The sequence below is a fragment of the Sorex fumeus genome, unplaced genomic scaffold (genome assembly GCF_029834395.1).
Source record: "Sorex fumeus unplaced genomic scaffold, SorFum_2.1 ptg000063l, whole genome shotgun sequence".
Taxonomy (NCBI): Eukaryota; Metazoa; Chordata; class Mammalia; order Eulipotyphla; family Soricidae; genus Sorex; species Sorex fumeus.
In genome coordinates, this window is record NW_026606120.1 from 81,413,582 (window position 1) to 81,440,948 (window position 27,367).

Here is a 27,367-nt window from a genome sequence, read left to right on the forward strand (position 1 = left end):
ACAGAGCCTAGTGTTAAATCCTAAGCATAGTCATTAGCATGTGGCCAAAAATAAACACAGAAACAAAAATAAACAAAAACGTTAGCAGGGCCAGAGAGATAGTATGGGATTAAGACGCTTGCTTGCAGCTGACCTGGTTAGATCCCTAGTAAAGCAGGCAGGCAGGTAGATAGGGTAGGGCCCCATGCCAGTGAGTAATAAAACCAACTAACCCAAAGGCTGCCAAAACCCACCTTGTGGACACAGCAACTAAGGCCTGATAAAAACCTTTACCTGGCGCCAGCCCAGACCCAGAGAAGCCTAAAAGCCCCCTTCAGGAGAAGCTCCAGAAGGACAAGAAAGGAATATCAAAAAAGACTATCAACTGCTCCCAACTCTCCTTGACAACCACCCTAGCAACAGACTCTTACCTGGGCTGACAGCCCCATATGGGGCAGCTTGGGAGAAACCCTATAAAAGCCTATTTGAATAAAGGAAGCGCCAGCAAGTGCTGCCTGTGGCATTGTGTTCAAGTGCTGCAGAACGCATGTGCTGACCGAGCATGGGTGGCCCGCATCTCTGCTTTTGAGATGAGGACTTCCAGAGCTTCAGCGCTTCAGGCTTCAGATTTTACTGCTGAGATGTGCTCTGAGGCTTTCTGCTCTGGAGACCCCCATATTCTCTCAGGCACCTCTCTCTCTCTCTCTCTCTCTCTCTCTCTCTCTCTCTCTCTCTATCTGTCTCTGTCCCTCTGTCTCTGTCTCTCCTCCCCCCACCCCCACCCACCCCTGCTCCACTCAAAATTTTCAAATAAAAGCTGTTACTTTTCACTGCTTATCTTCTACTGATTTTTTTTTCCCTCTAAGAGAAAGACAACAGAGCCAAAAGGCCTGGGTAAGGTCTAGAACTGACTTTGCTTTCTTCCAAGGAGCAAGGCTCAGTGCAAGCTGTTATCAGTCCTAGATTTCCCCAGTCAGTCTGGGTGGCCAAGGTGAATAGAGAGAAAATGGCAGATTCCCTTCTTGAGCCTGGAGTCTCTCTCTTCTCCACTTCACACAAGTCATCTGAGGGACCCCCACCACCATCATTAGCACTACATGGTCTCCCAAAGCACCATGAGGAATACCCCTCCCAGTTACCCTACAGAGCCCTCAGCTCACTAGGGATGACTTAAATTTAAACAATATTTAAACACTGGTATTAACACTCTCTTTTCCTGCTCCTCCCACTTCCTCTCTCTATTTCTCTCTCTCCCTCTGACACCATTTGGAATGAGCCTCAAATGTCTCTTTACCCCTAAATATCTCTTTACCCCTAAATATTTCATCACGTGTCTTCTGAGAATAAGAAAATCCTCTTCGGGGTGAGAGAGATAGTACAGCAGGTAAGTTATTAACCCAAGTTTGTTTCCAAGCCAGCACCATATATGGTTTCCTGAGCACTGCTGGTGGTGGCCAAAAAAGAAGGAGAAGAAGGAGGAGGAGGAGGAGGAGGAGGAGGAGGAGAAGGAGGAAGAAAATTCTCTTATGGGGTGAACTGAAAGTACAGCAGCTAGGGCACTTGCTTGCATTCTGCTGACCTAGGTTCAATCCCCAGCAACTCATATATATGGTCTGTCAAGAGTGATCCCTGAGTGCCCCAGGGAAAAGCAAGAAAGCAAAAGATCCTTTTATAGGCGGGTCAGAGAGATAGTACAGTTGGTAGAACATTTGCTTTGGGTTTGATTCCTTGCAACCCATTTTGTCCCCCAAGAACCATTGGGAATAATTTGAGTGAAAAGTCAGAAGTAACCTTTGAGTATTGCCAGGTGACCCCAAAACAAAAATCATTAATTAAAAAAATTTTAAAGCTTCTTATACTACCACAACTACCAAATTTGGGACAATTAAACTTCGATGTTATTTTTGTTTTCGTTTTAGAGCCATACCCAGTGGTGCTCAGGGTTTACCCTGCACTCAAGAATCACTCCTTGTGGTGTTCAGGAGAACATATGGAATGCCAGGTTTTGAACTTGGGTAGGGAAAATGCAAGGCAAGTGCCCTTACCACTGTACTATCTCTTTGGCCCCTTGTCACATATACTTTTTTTTAAGAAGCATCAACAATAGTCAACAGGGTTGGGGCTGGAGTGATAGCACAGCGGGTAGGGCATTTGCCTTGCATGCGGCCAACCCAGGTCCGATTCCCAGCATCCCATATGGTCCTCTGAGCACCGCCAGGGATAATTCCTGAGTGCAGAGACAGAAGCAACCCCTGTGCATCGCTGGGTGTGACCCAAAAAGCAAAAAATAAAAAATAGTCTACAGGGTTATAGATCATTTTTATTTTCTTACTGCAATTTTTCTGTATTCTAAAAGGGTATTTTTTAAATAATAGCTGAATTTTTAATTTTTTCTTAGGTCACACCTGGCAATGCTCGGGGTTACTCCTGGCTCTGCACTCAGGAATTATTTCTGGTCCCATATGAGATGCTGGGGATTGAACCTGGGACGGCTGCGTGCAAGCCAAATACCCTCCCTGCTATACTATCGCTCTGGTCCCTAATAGTTGAAATTTTTAACTAGAAGTATATTAAATTGTGAATTATTCAAATTGAATTTTGTCCTTATAGACATTTGTGCCAGTCACACTCATAGTATAGCACCAAAAGTTGAGAGAAGGTTGATTTTACCCACAATCACCCATCCCCCACTCCTCACCCAGTGCAAAAAAAGAAAAGGAAAAATTAGATAGAATTTTAAATAGAATTAGATAGAATTAGTCAGTGGATTAAAAAAATTAGATAGAATTAGCCCAGTGGATTAGGGGCAAGTATGTGACCTAGATGATCCAATTGGGAAGTCTTTGCCTTTGTTTACTGACTGAACCTAGAAAGCTGACTCTTTTTCTTTTGAACTGAAAGTATGTTCAATTTGAGGAAGATACAGACAAACCATAAAAGCGCTGATCAACAACAGCCTGTCCTATGGCTGAAAGGTTGTAATTATGTAACTTTGTAGTTATATCATTAGAGAGCCCTTATTTTCTTTGTTGTTAAATCTAGTTTAGTTGGGTTTTCTTATGCTTGACAAGCTTGAAAAGGGTCCATAAAGGTTTCTACAACTCTGCAAGATCTTAGTCTTTTCAGTTTCATTTCATGGAAGAGAGAACAGAATTGTCAGTGGTGAAATAGCTTGTTCAGGTTCACACAGGTTATGCTGGGCGGGGGGCGGGGAAGAGGGAGAGACAGAGACAGAGACAGAGAGAGAGACAGAGAGAAAGAGAGAGAGACAGAGAGAAGTACTGGAATTCAAGGATGAACTCAAACTCCGTTCCCTAAAATGTACCTGAAAACAATTTGAGGCAAAGTATAATGTCAAAAAGGGAAAGTTGCCTTGGAACTCTCCAAGGGTCACCTGGGAAAACGTCGCCCTCTTCCACATACTGTCTCTCACACTGTCCCTCTCCCTCCTATCCGGCTATTGCAATTTGGACTGAGATTTCGAAGAGGTCCTTATCTGTTCTAGGTCAATTAGTAAATTCCATTCTCCAGACCCAGGGCTTCATTAGGTAATGATGCAACATGGTGAAATGAACTGTTTACCGAGGCCTCCCGGAGGGAGAGTGACTCTTTCACTGGACTTCGGGCGTGATAATGCGACCCTGGAGGACAAGCCAAAGAGGGTCCTGGTGATTGAGGCTATTGTGAAGCTCCTGGAATTGATTCTATCACTGATGAAAGGGCTTCTCTGCCTCTCCCCCTCCCCTCCCCCCAGCCAATGAGAGTTCAGCATTAAGTTCTCTGCATTGAAAAGGTTCCTTAAAGTTATATCTATGTAAGCATATTATAAATATCCGTGCCAGAGATACAATGCAGGAGCTCACACAGCAGGACAAGTGCTGCTTACTCATCCACCTCCCGGGTAGCCTGGATTCTTTAACTTCTTAACCTTCCCCCCAACCCCACCCCCCAAAAAAGAAATTTTTCATTTATTTGTTTGTTGGGGCCACACCTGACGAATCTCAGGAGTTGCTCCTGCTCTGCATTCAGGAATTACTCCCGATGGTGCTCAAGGGACTCTGGGATGCTAGGGATTGAACTCAGGTTGGCCGCTGGCCTTGCCCTCCCCACTGTGCTGTCACTTCAACCCCGGAGGTGATGCCTTCCTCTGCTGGTAAGACTGCCATGCTAGCTTCTTCACCCTCTTGGGGAAAGGCTGCTAGGGCAAGCATGGCTAAGTGAAAATCACTGGTGCACCCCCTGCACCCTTACAACACACAAACACACACGCATACACACACACAACACACCTGCAAAAAAAAATCCCCTTGGGTAATAAACTATGAGTGTTCAGAACTCTCTTGTAAATTACCGGGGGTTTTTGTTGGTTCGGTTTTAGTGTCTGGGTGACACCCAGCAGCGCTTGGGCTAACTTCTCCTGGCTGTTTCAGGGATCACTCTTGGCAGGTTTGAGAAACCATGTGGGATACAGGGATCAAACCTAGGTCAGCTGTGTGCTTGCATTCTAGCCAATGATAAAATCAATGGTAAAATAAAACCAGAAGTCAATCAGCAGCCTGTGCTAGGGATTGAAGCCTGGATGTCCATATGCAAGGTGAGTGCCCTACCCTATGTTGGTTGGCCCAAATTACGATTCAGTTAAGAAACAGCTATTTTGGGAGGGAGGTATTTGAGGGTTTTTTTGGTGTTTTTTTTTTAAATTATTGTTTCTTTGGTTTGGGGCTTAGCAGGGTTGGCTGTACGCAAGGCAAACGCCCCACCGTTGTGCTATCGCTCCAGTTCCACCCCTCTCGGAGAGCCTGGCAAGCTACCAAGAGTATCTCGCCCTCACGGCAAAGTCTGGCAAGCTACCTGTGATGTATTCAATATGCTAAACACAGTAACAACAAGTCTCAAAATGGAGACGTTACTGGGCCCGCTGGAGCAAATCGATGAACAACGGGAGGACAGTGACAGTGGTTTGGGGGCTATACCCAGTGGAGTTCAGGGTTTACTCCTGGCTCTGCACTCAAGAATCACTCCTGGCAGAATTGGGGGACCATATGTGGTGCTGGAGAATCAAACCTGAGTTGCCTGCATGCAAGATGTGAGAACAAAGTGTGGATGCGCAATGTGTGCTGTCAGTGGCCAGGAACCAAGAGCCTCAGGCCAGCTGACGGCAATGGACGAAGGAAGGAACGTAGAAATGGGGCCACAGGCTGGCAGTCAGTGACCATTTATTTCTCTTTTTTCCACTTTTCTCTTACAGAGTAGTTATGTGGAAATCATGAAGGGTGGGGGTGTACATAGGTGAACTTTAGCATAATAATAAACAGATGTAAAGCCCCTCCTTCAGGGGAAGTTCTAGGAGATTAACTCTGGGACAAAATCTGGGGATTCAGCACTGTAGATTACTAGGAGATCCGCTCAGGGCGGGATTTCATCTAAAGGTGTATTGTTTTCTCCTTTCCTCAGCTAGTAATTTATTTAAACAATCATATTGAACACTGATATTTCTAGTCATTTCGTATGGACACAGTAAGAGATATATTAAGCTTTTTAAAAGCTCTTTAGAGTGGCTTTTCCTGGGGACATCTCGCTATATGTCCCAGACCATAGTTCTCAGGCCAGGTTAGTCTTTCCTAACCCCAGCAGGGTCCTTATTCAGTTTCTTCTTTTTGGGTCATGCTAGAGTTTGTTCCATGACCATGCTCTTAACTTATTATACTTTTTTTTTTCTCTTTGGTCCACACCCAGCAATGCTCAGGGGTTACTCCTGACTCTGCACTCAGGAATTACTCCTGGCAGTGCTCGGGGGACCCTATGGGATGCTGGGGATCAAATCCAGGGTGTCTGCATGCAAGGCAAACACCCTACCCGCTGTGCTATCACTCCTGCCCCTTATTATACTTCTTTTTTGTTTTTGTTTTTTGGGTCACACCCAGTGATGCACAGGGATTACTCCTGGCTCTGCTCTGCACTCAGGAATTACCGCTGGCGGTGCTCAGGGGACCATATGGGATCCTGGGAATTGAACCCAGGTCGGCAGCATGCAAGGCAAACACCCTACCCACTGTGCTATTGCTCCAGCCCCCTTATTATACTTCTTACGGTGCTTAGCTTGTCCCTTTTTGATGCCAGGGTAGCTTACTGCTTGCATTGGGTCCATCCTTGTCCCTTGCCAGGACCCTCCTTTGGGGGCTGTTAGGAAGTAAGGGCAACTGACGCTTAAGTCATGTTACAAAAGCATAGCATCAACTCTCTTCCTGTGTCTATACAAAAAGTACATTGCTAAACCATGCAAAGGACATAAAAGGAAGAGAAAAGCAATATAGAGTTAAAAGTGCCTGATGGAATTGGTGTGCACCAGGAGAACTGTGGTGGGAGTCCTGAGGGAGGAGCAAGGACAAACCAATGTTATCCAACACAAGGTGAGCACCCTACCCAGTATACTATCATCCAAAAAGAAATTAAATGGGGCTGGAGCGATAGCACAGCAGGTAGGGCATTTGCCTGCACGCGGCCGACCTGGGTTCGATGAGCCAGGAGTAACCCTTGTGTAGTGCCATGTGTGACACCCCCCCCCAAAAAAAAGCAAAAAAAATTAATTAATTGATTGATTAAATAAGACACCTGTGAGGGGCTGGAGAGATAGCACAGCAGGCAAAATGCTTGCTATGCACATGGCCAATCCCTGGCATCCCATATGGTTCCCCTGCACTGCCAGGAGTAATCACTGAGTGCAGAGCTGGGAGTAACCCCTAAGTATCACCGGGTATAGCCCCAAAAACAAACAGAAAGAAACAGCTTTAAGGGACAGGGGATGTGTCTCAGAGTAACCTTGCAAACGTGAGACTTTGAGTTCGATCCCCCAGTATCACACAAAAAAGGAAAGCAGTTTTGATTATGGACAGGACACTAAATGGCCATGGAACGTGAGAAGCTTGGCTATTATTAACTACGGAGTATTGATTGTCCTAGCCAGGCCAGCCCAGCAGCATTCCATAAGGAAGCAGAAGCGGAGAGACAGAGACTGGCTGTTGCTGATGCAGGAACCTCAGGAAGAGGTATTTTACCCTCCACGCATGCTGAGATTTCTTGCTCTCAACAGCACCTTTGAGATAGCTTTCTGGGAAAGGGCAGATTCCCAAGGGGTTTTCCAACACGGGAAGCCCAGAGAATTGAATTCCAGCTGGTTAGTATAATGGACATTAGTTTGTGTGGCCCAGTTGAAACTCACTTTCCTATTTCAAACATTTTCCTTGGGGGGCCAAAGAGATAGTACAGTGAATAAGACACTTGCCTTGCATGTGGTCAACCCGTGTTTGATCCCCAGCACCACATATGATATCCTGAGGCCGACCAGCGCAGCCAGCACTGCTGGGTGGGTTTGGCCCCCAAACAAAACAAAGCAAATGTACAAATCCTTGACTCTCTGCTGGAACCTGGCACTAACACAAATTGGCCCAGTTGACTGGACCAGGTAGAATATCACAAAAGGGTAAACATAAGTAGTGTGACCTTCTTTTTCCCAGGCTCAGAGACAGGTTCCAACAGAGCATGGATTCACTGGAACAGACTCAGGTTCCAGGCTCTATTGTTTAGGGGGGCCACACCCAGTGTTGCTCAGGGCTGACTCCTGGCTCTGGGCTCAGGGATCACTCATGACAGGGCCCAAGCCCCATAGTACCTGGGTCAGCCTCCACAGTCGCTATCGCTATTGCTCTGGTCCCAGTTTCGGCTTCTTAAATAAACAAGAGGAGGGGGGAAGTGGAGTGTGAGAGAAACTGGGGACACTGGTGCTGGGAAATGTTCACTGGTGGAGGGATGGCTGCTGGAACACTGTATGACTAAAACTTAATCATGGACAGCTTTGTAAGGGTCTATCTCACAGTGAGTCAATAAAAAAAAGTTTAAAAAAAAGAGGAGAGGGAGGGACACTCACTTTTTGACACCTGGCATTACAAAATGAGTGTGTGGTCTGGAATGGTTGTACCACTGGGAGAACAGAGACTTTGGGGATTGGACAACGGAAGCAGAAGGGAATTCAGAGGAGGCTTTAGACTCCTAATCTTGACTTGGCTAAAGGCAGAGCTACCTAGCCCTCAGAGACAGTACCTGGTCAAGTTCCCTTAAACTTACTTCGGATTCAGTTGTCTGTCTCTTTCAGGGAAGTTTAAGGAATCATAAACAATATTCTCAAAGGGGCTGAATCGATAGTCCTGTGGGGAGGGCTTTTGCCTTGTACACAGCCAACCAGGGTTGGATCCCTGGTATCCCACATGGTCCCCTGAGCACTGCCACGAGTGATTCCTGAGTGCAGAGCCAGGAGTAACCCCTGAGCACTGCTAGGTATGGCCCAAAGTACAACCCACAATTTGCAATTTACAGGGACTTGGGGAAGAGATACATGCAGAGACTTCTTAGTACAAATTTGAAGGCGTCATTTGTTGAGGCAATATGTTCCCTCAAAAGAGCTGAATGAGACCTTAAAAGTTCAGGTGGAACTGGAGAGATCACACAGGGGTGAAGGTACTTGCCTTGTACATGGCTAACCCCAGTTTGATTCCCAGCACTGCACATGGACCCCTGAACACTGCTGGGGGAGCAGTGTTTCAGTACTCAGCCATACCTGAGTACTATCAGGTATCGCTCAAACCTACCCCCACCCAAATTCAGGGGGGGCCAGGGAGATGGTTCAGCAGTAGAACACTTGAGACCGTTGGTCCAACCCTCCTTAAGTGGTCCTAAGGGTTTGCTTCTTCCTCCTTCCCTGCCAGGCAGAGCATGACCTGCTGGGCAGGGCGGCAGACACAGGGGCCAGGGGCAGATAGAGGTCAGGGGCAGACATAGGGGCTGTGTCTGTGGCAGACAGAGGGGCCAGGGACAAAGGTCAGGGGCAGACAGAGGTGAGGGGCAGATACAGGGGAGTGGGTGCAGGCGCAGCTTAGCAACTTGCTCTTCTTGCTGTTATTTTGTTTTTTATTTTGGGGCCATACCTAGCAGTGTTCAGGGCTCAAAGCTCACTCCTGCCAGGCTCAGGGTACCCTATGGGGTACCTCAGATCAAACCCAGGCTGGCTGCTCTCAAGGCAAGCGGTCAACCTACTGTACTATCGCTCGGGCTCCATGTTCTTCCTGGTACCCAATCAGTGTGAGGCTGACTTGAGTCTGGCGGGGATGCTGGAGGGGGTATTCGATGACCTGGTAGAGGTAAGGCACTTAGCTTCCATATGGCTGACCCCAGTTCATTCCTGTGTGTCAGTCCCCCAGTAACCTTCAGGAGTGATGCCCTGAGCACTGCTGGGGGTGGCCCCTAATTGAAAACAAGCACACATATGCGGGGGGAAAAAACAGTCAGTAACCTGGTAGTCCAAACACTGATTTTGGACCTTTTCCAACATGGATGAAGCAGAAAAAGTATTAATCCATTAATCCGTATTTGGGGGTCCAGAGAGCCAGTACAGTGCACAGGGCACTTGCCATGCATGAGGCCAACCAGGGTTCAATTCTTGGCATTCCATATGGTCCCCTGATTCCCACCAGGAATGATTCCTGAGTGCAGAGCTAGGAGTAAACTGGGCATGGCCCCCAAACCAAGAACAAAACCATCCAAATGTATTCTTTTGTTGCTATGTTTTAGGGGGCCACACCCAGCGATGCTCAGGGGTTACTTCTGGCTCTGCACTCAGGAACCACTCTTGGCAGTGCTTGTGGCACCATAGGGGATGCCAGGATTGAAACCAGGTTGCAAGGCAAGTGCCCTACTTGCTGTACTATGGATCTGACCCTAGAGCACTTTTTTTTTTTGCTTTTTCGGGCCACACCCAGTGATGCTCAGGGGTTACTCCTGGCTCTGCACTCAGGAATTAGTCCTGGAAGTGCTCTGGGGACCCTATGGAATGCCAGGGATTGATCCCAGGTCGGCCGCATGCAAGGCAAACGCCCTACCTGCTGTGCTATCGCTCCGGTTCCCCTAGAGCACTTTTATGTTTCAATTTTTTTTTTTGCAGCCAGTACTACTGCACCCTCATTCCTGAGAGTTCTTCACACTGTTATAAACTCCCAAACAACACTGATCAGAGTGCCAAACTCAGCACAATTGGGATTCACACATCAAAACAATCAGATAGCAGCTATATACCTGCTACAATGGTTAAAATCCAAAACTACCAATATCAAATACTAGCAAGGATGTGGATATGGGGCAGGAATTCTTTTTTTTGGGGGGGGGGTTGTGAGGAGCACAGCTAGCAGTGCTCAGGGGATTAAGTGGTGTCTAAGATTGAACCCCAGGTTCCTGTACTGACTGTTGGTACTCCAGCCCTTTCAGCTATCTCCCCTCAAATAGGAATTCTTTCTTTTGAGACACCCTTCTGGGGATGCTGGGGGCACCTGTACCACACCCAGCGGGATAGGGAGGTCAGGGAAGGGGACCCCAGCAATGTTCACCATGGCTCCGGCCCTTTGAGTCAGTCCCTGGCCAGAAACACATTCTTTGTTGCTAGTAAGAGCGACAAGTACAAGGTGCAGCCACACTGGAAGACAGTTGAATCATTCCTTTCCTTTTCTTCTTCTTTAGTACTGCAGATTGAACCCAGAGCCTCACACTGGAAAGCCAAGAGTTCTACCACTGAGTTACATCCCCGGCCTAGTTTCATAATTTCTTACATAATATTTCCTATCCAACCCAACAGTTATGCTCCTAGGTATTTACTCAAAGAAAACTTACGTCTACACAAAAAGCTAAGCACAGATATTCACAGCAACTTTATTTGTAATTGCCAACATCTGGAAGCAGCCAAAATGTCCTTTAACAGGTAACGATAAAACAAACTCATGCATAATCGCCATAGAATGGAACTTATTCCAAGAAAAAAAATAATAAAGGGGCTACCAAGTTAACTGATCTTCTTGGAAAGACAAATCTATAGAGATGGTTGGGATGTAGTTCAGTGGTAAGACTATAGCACTGTCCTCCCGTTGTTCATCGATTTGCTTGAGCAGGAACAAGTAACGTCTGCATTGTGAGACTTGTTGTTACTGTTTTTGGCATATCAAATATGCCAGGGTTGCTTGCCAGGCTCTGCCGTGCAGGTGGGATACACTCAGTAGCTTGCCGGGCTCTCTGAGAGGGGTGGAGCAATCAAACTCCAGTTGGCCTGGTTGGCCGAGTGCAAAGCAAACGCCCTACCAGCTGTGCTATCGCTCCAGTCCATCAGCACAATAGCATGAACAAAAATCCACAATTTAAGGCTCCCTATTTATGCTTTTTGTTATTTTTGGCCATACCGGTGGTGCTCAAGGGACTACTTCTGATAGTACTCAAATGCAGGGGCAAGGATCAAATCAAGATCAGCCACATGCAAAACAAGATTCTTAACCCTTGTACTATCTCTCTAGTCCCCTACATTTGCTCTGCATTGTATTGTCTGTGGGTTTTGACAAACGTATAATTCCATGTAGTCACCATAACTGTAGCACTGTTCTCCCAGTGTTGATCGATTTGCTAGAGCGGGCACCAGTAACGTGTCCATTGTGAGACTTGTTATTACTGTTTTTGGTATATTGAATACGCCACAAGGAGCTTGACAGGCTCTGCCGAGCGGGCGAGATACTCTTGCCGGGCTCTCTGAGAGGGATGGGAGAACTGAACCCTGGTCAGCCGCATGCAAGGCAAACGCCCTACCTGCTGTACTATCGCTCTAGCCCTGCCACCATAACACTGTAATATATTCATCCTTTCCTCCCTTCTGCTAAAGGGAGGAGAAAGAAAAACAAATCCACACAACCATCAGGAGTAGGCAGGGGATAGGAGAGAAGATTTGGAGGTGAAATTTGGGATGGAGTGAGTTGAAAGGGTTGAATCTTCTACTTTGCAAGCTGGAGCTGGTTTAATTCCTGGCACCTCAGACATTTCTCAGATGGCAGTGATTCCCAAGCACAGAACCAGGAAACGCCCTCAAGCACTGCCGGATATGGCCCAAACAACAACAACAACAACAACAACAAAACAATTCCAAGCCAATATTCGTCTCTTAAGTACAGCAAATATGCCACAATAACAGAAGGTGCTAACAGGAAAAAGTGAGGGTGATGATGGCGGTAGGGGAGATGGGAAACTTCTTTCTGCTCAGTTTTTTTTTTTTGTAAACCTAAAACTGGTCAAAAATTAAAAGTTATGCATTAAAAACATGTTGCAATGTAGAGTATGAAACCATGGCACTAAACTTTTCATCTTCCCGTACTTTCAAATCCATTAATCTGAAAAGCTATCATGTATATTCCTTTACCTCCTTTCAGCACTCAGTTCTTGTCCAGAGTGATTATTTCCATCTATCACTGTCATGTGGGTCTCTTCTCTGTCCTAACAGTGAAACAATGCCCAAAAGGAATGGGTAGGAGGAGACGAAAGTTGTCTTCCATGCAGGCAGGCTGGGGTGGGGATGAGGAAACGGTGGTGGGAGGAAAATACTGGTGATGGGAAATGTGCACTGGTGAAGGGACAGGTGTTGGAACATCTATAACTGAAACCCAATCAGGAGCAACTTTGTAACTGTGTATCTCAGAGGTGATTCAATATTTTTCTTTTTTGGGTCACACTCAGCAATGCTCAGGGGTTGCTCCTGGCTCTGCACTCAGGAATTACTACTCCTAGCAGTGCTTGGGGACCATTTGGGATGCCGGGGATTGAACTCAGGTCGGTCACGTGCAGGGCAGACATCCTACCAGTTACACTATCGCTTCAGCCCAGGTGATTCAATTTTTGAAAAAGGAAAAAAAAAAAGATAAATTAAAAATAAAATCCATTGATCTGTCTTGCACTGGGATGGATATTTTACCCATGCATGTTCTGCTTAAACTGTCCACTGATATTTGTCTTATGCCGGGTTACTATTTATCAAGTACTGACACAATGTATTGTTCTATGCCATTCTGTTATACCACCTAAAATCATCAGGAAAACCTTTCAGTGTTGGAAAGCTGTCAAATGCACAGTTTTGGATATAAATTTTCAGATTTAACAGGTTCACTTTGTTCATTTGAAAGAAAGAAAAGAAGGTATGCCAAATGTCCCAGTTTGGTTAAAACCATGTTCCACTGGAAAAGCAGCTCAATGAGCCAGCAATTCAAACAGTGCAAATGTTCTCCATTGTGTCATGCTTTAGAAGGGGGAGTTTGTCACATGACATTAAAAAGATGTGTACTCAAGAGTTGAGATCAAACACATTTAACATTCTTACAGAGTCAGTCAGGGACAGAGCTAAGCAAACCCCGAGGGTGAAAATTACCACTTTAAGAGTTTGGTGTCCTGACCTTGACCTATTTTTAGTGAGGAGTCAATTTTACCCAGCACCCTTTCTTTAAGATAAGCCCTAAAGGATTATTTATTAATGAGGCTCTACTTTCCATATAAAGCATTTCATATAAAGAATGATTCAAGATCCACAGGTAATAAACAGCACAGTGGATGATACAGACATAATATTTGAAAGTACACACCAAAACGTTAACACTGGTGAAATCCAAAAGGTAGAATAAACGTCGATTTCAGTTTTCTCTGTCTTAGCCAATCTTGCAATGAGCAGGTATGAAAAATCTAAAAAACAAACCAAAAGCATATTGAAATTTCACTTGCAGCATCTTTTGGCCTACACATCAATGCTACAAACGCAGAGATCTTCAATCAAGCTTTATTCAAGACCTAGCTTCAAGACGAATATAAAACAAAAGCATAATGTTTTTGTGTGTGTTTGGAGATTTCGTTGCTCTCATTTTGTCTTTAATCCAGAGAAAGTGGAGAGAAGGGAAAGCATGTGGGGCGGGACCAAGACAGATTTTTGGGGGGAAAAGTTTTTCTGGTACGCTAACGGTCCCCTGAGCACTGGGTGGATGGGGCGGGGATGTCAAGCACCATTGGGCGTGGCCCAAACAGCCCTCTCCCGGGTCCCAAATCCTGTCCGTCTGGAATCCCCTAACAGTCCCCAGCATTTCATAAGGGCCCAAACGCTCGTGCATGGACTAGGGGCGGGAAATACGGGGCAGGTGAGGACATGGGGGACCGCGCGCCCGGGACACCGGCCGCACCCCAGGAAGGCCCTCGCGGCTTTGCAAAACTGCAGCCGTCAGGAACATAGAATCAGAATGCGGTCAAGCGCTGGAATCCAGCTGCTGGAAGTTCCCCGGCCACGCCGGAACTGTCTCCAGCCCCGAAAACTCGGAGAGAGACCGCGCCCCCAGACAGCGACCCCGCGCGCACTGCATAGCCCCGTGATTGGAGGGGAAAGGGCGGGTCCCACGCAGGCGCGCCGGGCTCAGCGAGCACGCGGGGCCGAGGGCGCAGGGCGCAGGCGCGAAGGGCTCGGCCGAATGGTGGCGCCGGGGGCCGTAGGGCGCAGGCGCGCGGGGCGTGACGGGCCATGGGCGGGGCTCAGCCGCCCCTGGGCGGGGCTCGCTAATCACTCCCCGCCCAACGCGAGATCGCGGAGAGCAGGGGCGGGGCGCGATGATGGCATCGCGTAAGGAGGCGGTGAGAAGACCCGGATCCTGTGGTGACCCAGTGGCCTAATGGATAAGGCATCAGCCTCCGGAGCTGGGGATTGTGGGTTCGAGTCCCATCTGGGTCGCACGGAGATTAGTTTTGGCGCAAGGTGAGGCGATAGTGGGGCACTGACCACAGGGAGGAAGCAGGTTTTGAAAGGTGCTCGTTTCTTTCCTATCCGGTGGGGCTCTCGAACGATTGTTATTTAAGTCAGGAAATGAGTGTGTGTGTTTTCAAGGCGCTGTAGGAGAAAGCTTGGGAGTGGGAGCTAGGAGATGCTGCAAAAGAGGAGTGTTCACTCAGTTGATTTAATCTTCATGAAATACCCTCACGGAAGCCACATGCTGACTGGACAGCGAGACGTACCTCTCCTACCTCTCGTTGCTTTTAGCCTTTCAAGCTTAGTATCCTGGGCAGTCACATTTGCAAAACATTCTCCGCCTCCTTGTCCCTGGAGGTGTCGTGAGCAGTTCCAAACAGGGCTGCTCATAGGAAAACAAGTGTGCTGTTGTTACCACGCGCAAATAGAATAAGGATAATTTATGTTTCTGTCCCCAGACGATTGAGAATAACAAACTGTACTTAGAACATGCAGGGTGTGTGTGTGTGTGTGTGTGTGTGTGTGTGTGTGTGCAAATGAGTGTTATAAGAAAAAAAACTACAGTTTAACACTTTCAGGTCGCTTGGTTCAGTTAACTAGCTGGAAACGTTTCAACTTCTCACTGTAGAAGACCTGTAGAAGAGGAATATCAGTGAGTTAATTCCTACCCTTAAAAAAAAAAAGCTAAATGCAAAATGCAAAATGTCAGGTGGTATCAGGGATGTGAGCCTGGAAAGGACCTTAGAGGAATCCAGATACAGAGTCTGGCGTGCAGTTGCCGACTATGTCCCAATGCTGTTTTCTCACTGCTGACAAATACATGTGTAATGGAATTTTCTAAGGAGGGAACTGGTGAGTACAGGCTATGCAGGAATCTTCTGTTCTATCCTTACAATGTTTGTGCAAATCTGAAATGATTCCCAAGTTGAAAGTTGGTTGAAAACGTACTGAACCACCAGTGGAGAAATTTGACAGACTTACCTTCCATTTTCTGATCAGGAATGGAGTGCTAACATTCTTATCTAGAACATGTGAGTCCGTGGAGAGGCTCCTAGTTCGTTCCTGCTGTCTCAGAGTTGGTGGCCACGTTGGGTCTTTGCTTTCAAGGGCGCTCAAGAAAAAAAAAAAAGAAAAAGAAAAAGAAAAAAATCACAACCCACCTTCTCTTGCCTGCCGCCTAGAGGCAGCACTGGGGACAACAGGCTGCGACAATGTGCGCCCGCACCCCAAAGGCCGGGTGACAGAAGGGAAAGCCCAGCATCAAGGACTGCTGAGGACAAGGCCTCCTTCTACCCTCCCAGCCCCCTCACCCCTCGCCTGGGCTCTGTCTCCCTGGCAGGTGTTCTGTGGCTCCCTGGACTGCAGTCTGCAATAGTGTGCACCTACTGGATACCCTCGCATGCATTCTCCACCTCCTCTCCCTTCCTCTCAGGTCCCTCTGTCCCTCCTACTGTGCCGGGCCAGCCCATGTCTCTGACTTTGCTCTGAACCCGGCTCTCTCGGGAACTGGTGTGTGGGTGCTTGAGCTCATTCTGTAGGCACTGCCCGTGGCCCCTGGCTGCCATCCAGGCCTTTCCCATACAGCCAGGCTGCCTCTGGGCACCTTCCGGGTGCCCACCCAAGGCCTCTCTTGTTGTTGGTATTTTGTTGTTGTTGTTTTGCATCACACCTGGCGATGCTCAGGGGTTATTCCTGGCTTTGCACTCAGGAATCACTCCTGGCGGTGCTTGGGGGACCATATGGGATGCTGGGAATCGAACCCAGTTTGGCTGCCTGCAAGGCAAACCCCCTACCCGCTGTGCTATCACTCCAGCCCTCCAAGGCCTCTCTTGGACTGCCCCTACCACACTCCTGCATGCACCCCTCTAAGTCTTTACCCTGCTTGAAATCAGAAGTCTTCTCCAGTCCTGCCCTCTCCAAGCGCTTTACTTCTTAGGAAATTTTTTCCTCAGTTCTCCAAACTCCATCTGCTTGGGGTTGGAGGAGAGCTGAGGGGGCTGGGCGGGGGGCGGGGGGGTGAAGGGCTGAGGGCTAGGATGGGGAGCAGCAAGAATCAGGGCGTGTGGTCAAGCAGCGCCCAGACAGCCTGGAGGCCCCGCTTCTCAGGTTTTCATCCTGGGGCCGCCTTCCTGGGAATGTAGGTTCAGGAGGACGCCCACCAGGGGGGTCTTTCTCCTGCTGGTTCTGGGGCCCGGAGAAGTAAGCCTCCTGCCAAGTCTTCCCAGGAAGAGGAAGAAGGAATCAGAGAAATGAGCATCCTCTGGGAAAGAGGCCAGCCACGCTGAGCACTGACCCTGTGCTCAGCACGGAGCTTGTCCATGTTGCTCTTGGCCAGTTACCACTGATAAGTTTAGGTGATGTAGATGACACGTGTTTTTTTTGGGGGGGGGGGTTGATCCTGGTGGTGCCTGAGGGGTCTTCTGGTACCTAGGATCTTACTTGCGGTCCTGCAAGTGAAGTCTTTGCTCCCTTCCTTTAAGCCATATCCCCCAGCCTTAAATAATATTTTGTGTGTGTGTGTGTGTGGGAAAAGTTGTGCTACACATGGCGGTGTCAGGGCTTAATTTTGGCTTTGTGCTTAGGGATCACTCCTGACTGTGCTCAGGGAACCATATGTGCTTCTGGGGAGCAAACCTGTGTCCCTCTGGCCCCTGAACAATGAACCTTTTTTGGTGGGGCCATACTCGGTAATACTTAGGGCTTTCTCCTGACTCTGCACTGAAGCATTACTCTTGGCAGTGCTCAGGGGAACTTATGGGTTGCTGGGATCAAACCCGGTCAGCCATGTGCAAGACAAGCATCCTATCCGTTGTCCTATCTCTCCAGCCCCTGAAAAGTGAGCATTGAAGGACTCTCTTCACATGACGTTTGGGTCTCTAACGTATGCATCTTGGGAGCTGGAGGGACAGCACAAGGGTAAGGTGCTTGCCTTGTATTTCACTGACTCAGATTTGGTCCCTGGTACCATGTATGGTTCCTTGAATCTCACCAGTTATGATTCCTGAGCACAGAGCCAGGAGCAGGCACTAAGCACAGCCAGGTATGGCCCACGAACAAAAAATAAAATAAAATGTATGTCTTTGACATTGTTAATATGCAAAGACATCAAATCAGATTCACAGCTTTTAAATAATAGATGAAGGTCCAGAATGATAGTATAGCCTGTAAGGTGCTTGGCTTGCATGCAGCAGACACGGGTTCGATCCCCAGCACCCCATATGGCTCCTCAAACCTTGCCAGGAGGGATCTCTTGAGTACTGCCAGGTGTGACCCAAAACCTCAAAGAAGAGAAAAATAAAAGTAAAGGGAGCTATAATAAAAGTAAAGGGAGCTAATTTATTGTTTTAAAGCCAAGAAGAAGATCTGGGAGAGAGTCTAGCAGTTAGGACACTTTCATGGAGCCTACCTGGGTTTGGTCCCTAGGAGGACCCCCAGTGGTTCCCCAAGCTCTGCCTACATATGATCCCCAAGTGACCCCTGAACACAGAGCCAGGGGTAAGCCCTGAGCATAGCTAAGTATGGCCCTCCAAACAAAAAGGAACTAAAAAAGCTGAGAAGGAAAATAAAATCACTAAGATTATGCAATTGTGCAGCAGTTTGCAATTTGGTTTAAGATCAACCTGAAGATTTCAACATGTTCTTGTACATCAACTTACCACAGTGTATCTTGGAACAGTAGAGGGTAGAGGGGCCTGTTTTTTTGTTTGTTTTGTTTTTTTGGTTCACACCTGGTTGTGCTCAGGACTTACTCTAGCACTGTGCTCAGGGATCACACCTGGCAATGATCAGGGGACCCTCTAAGGTGCCAGGGATGATACCGGGGCTGACTGATAGTAAAGGGAGTGCCTTATCTGCTATATGATCTCACCAGTCTCCATGACATTTTTAGTGCACCCCCGCACTACTGGAATCTAGTGCTGAGAGGCCAGGGGTGCAGGGGTGCTACTAAATATCCTACAGTGCGGGGCTGGAGTGATAGCACAGCGGGTAAGGCGTTTGCCTTGCACACGGCTGACCCGGGTTTGATTCCCAGTCTCCCATATGGTCCCCTGAGCATTGCCAGAAGTAATTCCCGAGTGCATGAGCCAGGAGTAACCCCTGTGCACTGCCAGGTGTGACCCAAAAAGGAAAAAAAATCCTACAGTGCACAAGGCAGCACCCCCACCCCATCCAGCCAGAGAAGGATCTGGAGGAGCAAACTCAAGTTGGCCCCATGTAAGGTAAGTGCCCTGCCTCTGTATTATTGCCCTGGCCCCCAGCTGTGTTGGAAACTAAAAATAAAATGGGAACAGGTAAGGTACTCCTCTTACAAGCAGCCAGGAACTGCCTGAGAGGCTGGGTACACAGGGACAGATGACTCTGTGTCTCCCTCGTCCCTCATCAATTGTCCCTCATCGATTGTCGCTGCTGTCATTTTAACCTTGTCCCCAAGCAGTCTCAGGAGCAAAGAGGGGAGTCTCAGGAGCAAAGAGGGGAGAGGGTCAAAGGGTGCTTCCCAGTCCAGCTGCCCTACACAGACCCCAGCTAAGTGTAGGGCCTGATTCTGGGGCTTAACATGGACACAGAGGCAGACCGGAGTGAGCACACACACCGCAGTCTCAAACAGATGTTTCCTCTCTAATGTATAAGCTGGGATCTTTGTCCCTACCAGTATTCTCATGGCTTTCTCCAGTTAGTTGGATAACACCAGTTCTCCACCAGGGAAGATAAACAGCACTTGGAATCAAAAACTAAAATCCTTGGGGATGGAGCAATAGCACAGCGGGTAGGGCATTTGCCTTACACGTGGCCAACCTGGGTTCAATTCTCAGCATCCCATATGGTCCCATGAGCACCATCAGGAGTGATGCCTGAGTGCAGAGCCAGGAGTAACCCCTGTGCATAGCCGGGTGTGACCCCCAAAAAAAGGAAAAACAAAAGAGCAAGATGGTTTAAGCAAGAGTAAAGCAACTTAAAAAAAAAGCACTAAAATCCCTAATAAATGAAATAATATGGCCAAATCAAATATTGAAAGATTTTGTGTACAATTCTCCATTTTATTTTGTTTTGAAGTCACACCTGACAATGCTCAGAAGTTACTCCTGGCTCTGTGCTCAGGAATCACTCTGGAAGACTTTGGGGTTCATATGAGATGCCAGAGAATTAAACCTGGGTCAGCCACATGCAAGGGAAGTGCCCTCTCCACTGTATGATCGCTCCACACCCCATATTTTATTTTAATTTCCAACGAAGCTGGGGGCCAGAACAATAATACAGGGGTAGGGCACTTGCCTTGCATGGGGCCAACTTGAGTTTGAGCCTTGATAACCCACATAGTTCCTGAGACCCGCCAGGAGTGATCCCTGAGCAAGTCCTGAGCACCACCAGGTGTGGTCCAAAAACTAAAAAAGAAACAAATAAAAAAAAATAGGAGGAGGCTAGAGTGATAGCGCAGCGGGTAGGGTGTTTTCCTTGCACTCAGTCAATCTGGGTTCAATTCCCAGAATCCCATATGGTCCCCTGAGCACCACCAGGAGTAATTCCTGAGTGCATGAGTCAGGAGTAACCCCTGAGCATTGCCAGCTGTGATCCAAAAAGCAAAAACGAAAAAAATAGGAACCACACTTGGCAGGACTTGTGGTGCCAGGGATCAAACTGAGGGCCTCTCACATGCAAGGCTTGGGGTCTGTCACTCAAGTCACCTTCCCTTTTCTCCCTCTCCTTTTCATTTTTACTGATGCAGGTAGATTGCGAATATTTACTGCATTATTAATCAATTAATTAATTTGTTTTGGGGTCACATCCAGAAATGTGGGAGCCTCTCTGGACTCAGTGCTTAGGGATCACTCCTGGCAGTGCTCCAGGGACTATGCCAGGGCTCAAAAATGAAACTTCTCCATGCAAAGCAGTGCTCTAGCCCATTTAATTTTCTCTTGGCTAAGTTTGGTTTATTTTTAAATCAGAGACTGTGCTACTTTTGAATTAAATAGTTGTATCCATATGTAATCATAATAGTTGTATCCATATGTAATCATAATAGTTGTATCCATATGTAATCATAACAATGCATAATATGCATACAGAAAAGCCACATATTGAAAGTATGAGGTTCAAATAATGTTCACAAACTCACTCTCCTGGGTAATCAAAGCACAGGTCAAGAAATGAGATATGGGGCAACTAGAGCAATGGAACAGCTGCAGGGCACTTGCTTTGCATGCAGCCGACCTGGGTTCGATCCCTGGCACCACATATGGTACACCGAGTCCTTCCAAGAGATCGTTGAGCACAAATTCAGTAGTAAACCCTGACCACCGGATATGGTCCAAATCTCCCTCCCCCCCACCAAAAAAAAAAAAAGAAGAAAAAGAGTTGGACAGGGAACCAGAGAGATAGTGAGAGATAGTGAGGCAGAGCAAGGCTCTTGCCTTGTCTGCAGGTGACCAGCTTGATGCACAGCACCACATTGGTCCCCTGAGCACCACATTGCTGTTTTGCCTATTTTTATGATGGATATCTTTAGAATTTTAATTATTAAGGTAAGGTATGCTCCTGGGAGAGAACAAGGCAGAGTCTCCTACCCTATGCCTGACGGTCTCCACCAGGGCCCAACAGCTGAAGACCACCGAGGCCCAGCCAAGGCCATGCTGGGAGCACTCTCCACACACCTGGATGAGCCTCACGCATAAAAGAACTGACAGAGGAACCCAGGTGTGTGGGACCCGGGGCTGAGATCTCCAAGCCTGTACAGTTTGGGACTGGACCTGCCAGTAACTAGACAGTTACACCCACCAACTACCGTGTAACCCCAACAACGGCCAGGATCCAGAGATCATCACACTCAGCTCCTGGGAGAGAACAAGGCAGAGTCTCCTACCCTATGCCTGACTGTCTCCACCAGGGCCCAACAGCTGAAGACCACCGAGGCCCAGCCAAGGCCATGCTGGGAGCACTCTCCACACACTTGGATGAGCCTCAGGCATGAAAGAACTGACTGAGGAACCCAGGTGTGTGGGACCCGGGGCTGAGATCTCCAAGCCTGCACAGTTTGGGACTGGACCTGCCAGTAACTAGACAGTTACACCCACCAACTGCCGTGTAACTCCAACAACGGCCAGGATCCAGAGATCATCACACTCAGCTCCTGGGAGAACAAGGCAGAGTCTCCTACCCTATGCCTGACTGTCTCCACCAGGGCCCAACAGCTGAAGACCACCGAGGCCCAGCCAAGGCCATGCTGGGAGCACTCTCCACACACTTGGATGAGCCTCACGCATAAAAGAACTGACAGAGGAACCCAGGTGTGTGGGACCCGGGGCTGAGATCTCCAAGCCTGCACAGTTTGGGACTGGACCTGCCAGTAACTAGACAGTTACACCCACCAACTGCCGTGTAACTCCAACAACGGCCAGGATCCAGAGATTATCACACTCATCTTATCATCTCATTCCTGATTTGGTCAAACTGGCAGGTTACCAAATGTATCATGCCCACACGGCAGAGTCTGGCAAACTCCCCGTGGTGTACCCAATATGCCAAATACCAGTAACAATGATGGGTCTCATTCTCCTAACCCTGAAAAAGCCTTGAATATGGCACTTTAAAAAAAAAATCTCAGGGCTAGGACGAAGAAGACGTTACTGGCACCTGCTCGAGGCAATCGACGAACAACAGGGTGGTCGTGATCGTGATCGAAGGTATGGTGTCAGGGATCATACCCAGGACTGGATGCAAGCAGGCATGTGCCCTGCTGTTGACAAACTTCCCATGAATTTTACTTATTATTATTATTATTTTAATTTTGTGTGCACACCTGGTGGTGCTCAGGGTTTTCTCCCAGCTCTGCGCTCAGGGATCACACCTGGTGGTTCTCTGTGGACCGTCTGTGGTGCTGGGAATAAAATCTGGATTGGCTGTATGCAAGGCAAGGACTCCTGCCACTGTTCTATCTCTTCAGCCTAAAGTATTTTGATTTTTTTTAGATTTTAATTTATTTTCTTTTGGGGTCACACCCAGCGATGCTCAGGGGCTACTCCTGGCTCTAAACTCAGGTTCAGATGGTTCTCTGACTCCTGGCGGTGCTTAGGGGACCATATGGGATGCCGGAATCGAACCCAGGTTGGCCGCGTTCAAGGCGAACGCCCTACCCGCAGTACTATCACTACAGCCCCGGTAAAGAATTTTAATTTTTTAAAGGCTTGGTTAAATATAAACATCTACTAGTAGAGTTTTCAAAACTCATTTAAGAGGGGCATGAGAATACAGCAAAATGAATATGAAAATAAACTACAATATAATTGATATTCAGAATAATCATACTTTTAACTGTTGCAGTACTAAAACTGGAACAGTGCAGTCGCCATTTTTTCTTACTCCTTCCGCAGAAGCAACAAGGGGCCTGAGAAGCAGAACCGCAAGGAAAAAAAAAAACAAACAAACAGAAACACGCCAAGCATGAGACTTGGAGATACCGGACACTTGTCAAATAGAAGGGGCCACCCAAAGCGCAGGCGCTTACAGGAGGATTAGCAGCCGCCCGGGCGCCAATCCTCGGAACGGCCAGCAGAGGGCGCGTGTCCAAGGGTCGCACCCCGTAGAGGCCGGACAATAATCCCTTGTTCTATTCTCAGTGTCCAGACTGGTCGAGTGGACAGCGGCTCGCCCTCTCGGGCACAGAACAGGAATATGGATTTGCTTTTCTCGTCTGCAGACCTTCTGCCACCGTCTCCATTCTTGGCTATGCCACCATGTTTACCCACGGGTCTGGGAACCAGGGAGAGTCAGAGAGAGGGACCCCTGCCCAGAGCAGCTGGGCCCCTAAGGGTTTTCTCTGGGTGACCAGTTCCCTGCCTGACGCTGTGCGGGGCGCCTCATTAACATAAACTCGGGCGTCATCCTGAAGTTTATCAATCACTCAAACACTTGTGGTGCCTGGGAAATTCCTTGCAGTTTTGAAACTCTTTGCCAGAAATCTTGCACACATTTAAAAAAAAAATAACAAAATATATAGGGAGGGGGCCGGAGCCGTAGCACAGCAGGGAGGGAGCTTGCCTTGCACTTGGCAGACCAGGATTTGATCCCTGGCACCCCACATGGTCCCCTGAGCACTGCCAGGAGTAATTTCTGACTGCAGAGCCAAGAGTAACACTTGAGCATTGCTGGGTGGGTGAGCATCTCAAAAGCCAAAAATCTAACACACATACGTACTCAATAAGCATTTACTCAGCAGAGTCAGCCCGAACGTGGCAGAAACGGGCAAGGAGAGAAGGCAGATGTGCAGATGTGTATGTGGGTCTGTTGTGCTGGGAACACTTTAGACTATGGGAAACCACGGGCGTCCGACAGTCCAAGCAGATGACAAGTTCCTGGTACCCCGGTTTAGATTACTAAGGCCCCTGATGATTGCTCTGCTCCCCGTGTGGCTGGTCAGTAGAAAAAGCATGCGGGGTAGGGTGGGGGGGGGTGAGGGGGCTGCGAGGAGCATGCACATCTGCCAGAGTGCGCTTCTCATGTCAACCCATGTCCTGGCAGACAGACAGGGTGGCCTCCGTCACTGCTCTCTGTCGCCTTCGTACGGGTGACTTACCAGCCTGAGGTGGCTCCAGAACCCAGGCCTGGACCCCTGGAAGAGCTTCCGGGTGTCGGCCCCCTCCCCCACCCCAGAGCTTCCTGGAGCCCGTGGGAATTGTCCTGTCACCTCTTGATTTCAGGGTGTGAGCTTGGGGCATTCACCACATTCCTGCAATACAAGAGTGTCGGGAACGCCCCAAACTGGACCTGGGTGACTGAATAGAATCTCCAGCAGGTATGTCTGAGATGCGGTTGTAACTGAGAAAGCTTAAGCAAATTCAGCTGAGTCCATTTACAAGGCCCGCACGAGAGAAGGGGTGTGAGGATTTGTAGAAGCGTCGCCCCAGCACGCGAGTCTTGGGGCCTGGTGGTCCCGCTGGCAGCTAGACGCAGACCCTGCAGGGTATGAGCCCCATGGTGACATGGAGATGTGCTCTTTGCAGGGGGAGGGAAAATTCTAAAACCCCACGGGAGAAGGTGCTCAGCATGCAACCTTGTGATAAATAATAAAACTTCAGTCATACCTCTCTACTTCCAAGGAACAAATGACTTTTCTGATTTTGGTTTTGTTTTGGGGCCACACCCAGTGATGCTCAAAGGGTTACTCCTGGCTCTGTGCTCAGAAACTATTCCTGGTGGTGCTCAGGGGACCATATGGGATGCCAGGGATCCAACCCAGGTCGCCTGTGTGCAAGGCAAAGGTCTTAGCCTCTGTATTATCTCTCCAACCCCAAGAACAACTTGCGGAGGGGGTCAGGGGACCGTACATGGTGCAGGGGATTGAACCTGGATCGGCTGTATGTAAGACAAGCAATCTCCCAGTTGTACTATTGTTTGAATCCCTATGAATTTCTTTTATTCTTTTATTACTTTTTCCTTTACTTTTATGAGAGAGGAAGGGGAGTCGGGCCACACCTGGTGATGCTCAGGGGCTACTACTGGCTCTGCACTTAGGAATTACATCTGGCAGTGCTCTGAAGACTAAATGGGATGCCAGGGAGCGAACCCAAGTTGGCCCTGTGCAAAGGAAGCGCCCTCCCCCCTATATTATTTCTTCAGCTTCTGCCTTTACATTTAAAAAATAATGTATGATGCCAGAGAGATAGTAGTGAGAGTTAGGAACTTACCTTGCATTTGCTGGCTCTGGAAACCAGCCTTCCTTCCCTTCCTTCCTTCCTTCCTTCCTTCCTTCCTTCCTTCCTTCCTTCCTTCCTTCTGCCACACCTGGCAGTGCTCAGAGCCTACTCCTGGCTCTGCATGCAGAGATAACTCCTAGGGATAACTGCTAGGCTCTGGGGTCTATATGGGGTACCCAGGATCAAACCCGAGTTGGCCACGTGCTTCACATGCACACTAGCCCTTTGCGTATCTTCCTGGCCCATTCAAGGTGGGTTTTCTGAGACAGCAAAAAAAGGGAGCCGAGGGACCGGAGTGATAGTACAGTGGGAAGGCTTTGCACGCGGCCAACCTGGGTTCAGTCCCTGGCATCCCATATGGTCCCCCAAGCACCACCAGATGTAGAAACAGGAGTAACCCCTGAACGTCGCTGGGTGTGACCCAAAAAGCAAGAAAAAAAGGTGGAGCCTAGGAACATAAAAACATCCCCTATGTTTTATGAAAAAAACATAGACAAGGGGCTGGGGCGATGGTACAGTCTGTAGGCAGTTTGCCTCACACACAGCTGACCCGGATTTGATTCCCAGTATTCCACACAGGCCCCCTGAGCCAGCCAGGAGTAACTCCTGAGCACCACTGGGCATCGCTCAAAACCAAAACACAAAGACCCCAGCAATCTCTTCAGCCCCTTCCTTCCTTTCTCCCCTCACTTCTCTCTTTGTTTTTTCACACCTGGCAGTGCTCAGGCCTCACCTGGCTCTGTACTAAGGGGTCACTCCTGGAGGGGCCTCTTTCTTTTCTTACTGAATTTTATTGCTTTTGGGACCACACTTACTGGTGCTGGGGTGCTGGGGAAAGGGACAGGGATGCAATTCTGGGGACTCCAACCCAGTCAAACCGAGAAGGATTTGCCCACCACTTACACCACGCCTCTGGCCTCTTAACTCTCTGGAAAACATAGTCCTCACCCATCCTGGCCAACCCACTTGCACGGTTCTTGTAGTTGTTTTTGGGGGGTACATTCGGCTGCACTAGTAGGGGCTGGAGTTGTGTTCGTCACAGCTCAGTGTCATTCTGGTGTGGTGGGGTGGGTTGGGGTGAGGTGCATAGGCGCCAGCTCTCAAACCCACCCTCCCTCATGCAAATTGCGCAGACCTTTCAACCTTGCCCCTTCTGCACTTTTGGAGACCCAAGTCTCTTCTTTTTGCCTTCCGAGTTTGTGATTTCTGGGGCTGAAGCGATAGCACAGCGGGTAGGCCACGGACCACTCGGTTCGATTCCCAGCATCCCATATGGTCCTTGGAGCACTGCCAGGAGTTAATTCCTGAGTGCAGAGCCAGGAGTAACCCCTGAGCATCGCCAGGTGTGACCCCAAAAGGCAAAAAAAAGTCTGTGATTACTTTCAGCAACCGCCCCTCACTGAACTCTCTACTTAGTCTCCCCTCCCTCCAGGGTGTGAGGCTGCTGAAGGGCAGGAAGCCGGGTGGGGCGGGGAGGACGGGTGAGGGGGACAGACCCCGGTGGCGCCCCTTGGTGAAGACCGTTTCTGTCCAGTGTGCAGTCAGCTGGAGAATCCACAGCATTGACGGAGTTTATTCGTCTGCACACCCTGCCGGGCCTTCACTCCCCTTCACTCCCCTTTGTCACCGAGCCCCAAGGCACCTGAACTCCGCCAACCGGAGGGAGGAGAAGAAAAGTTGCATTGATGAGGGTCGCCCCTTGCTGTGTCTAGATAGAAACATGGATCTATAGGAAAAGACATCAATGCCGCCCAGGGCGCTGAGGTTTGATTTCTCTCGAGCCACCGGCGGCTGTGTGTGTGTGTGGTGGGGGGGGGGGGGGGAAGGAAGGGGGTGTGTGTTTCTGGCCGCCCCAGCTCTGGCCGGATCTCGGCGGAGTGTCCTCTACATGCCCCCACCCGGATGCTCTCCCCAGGTGCTCGCCCCGGGCCAGCAGCTCCCCGCGGCCCCCCGGAGCCCGCGCACCCACCGTGGTGCCGAGTCCAGGGCTGGGATGGCCCCGCGGTCGGCAGGACAGCTCTGGCCACGTGCTCGCCCCCCGCCGGCGGCCGTGCGCTCTGGCGGGAGCTGGGAGAGAGACTCC

General features: G+C 48.8%; 1 non-coding gene across 1 annotated transcript; it reads left to right on the plus strand.

Moving 5' to 3' along the window:
* Nucleotides 1–14,511: 14,511 nt before the first annotated feature.
* On the plus strand, nucleotides 14,512–14,584 carry TRNAR-CCG (transfer RNA arginine (anticodon CCG)). The gene has a single exon. It is a non-coding gene; the product is annotated as a tRNA-Arg (tRNA).
* Nucleotides 14,585–27,367: the final 12,783 nt, after the last annotated feature.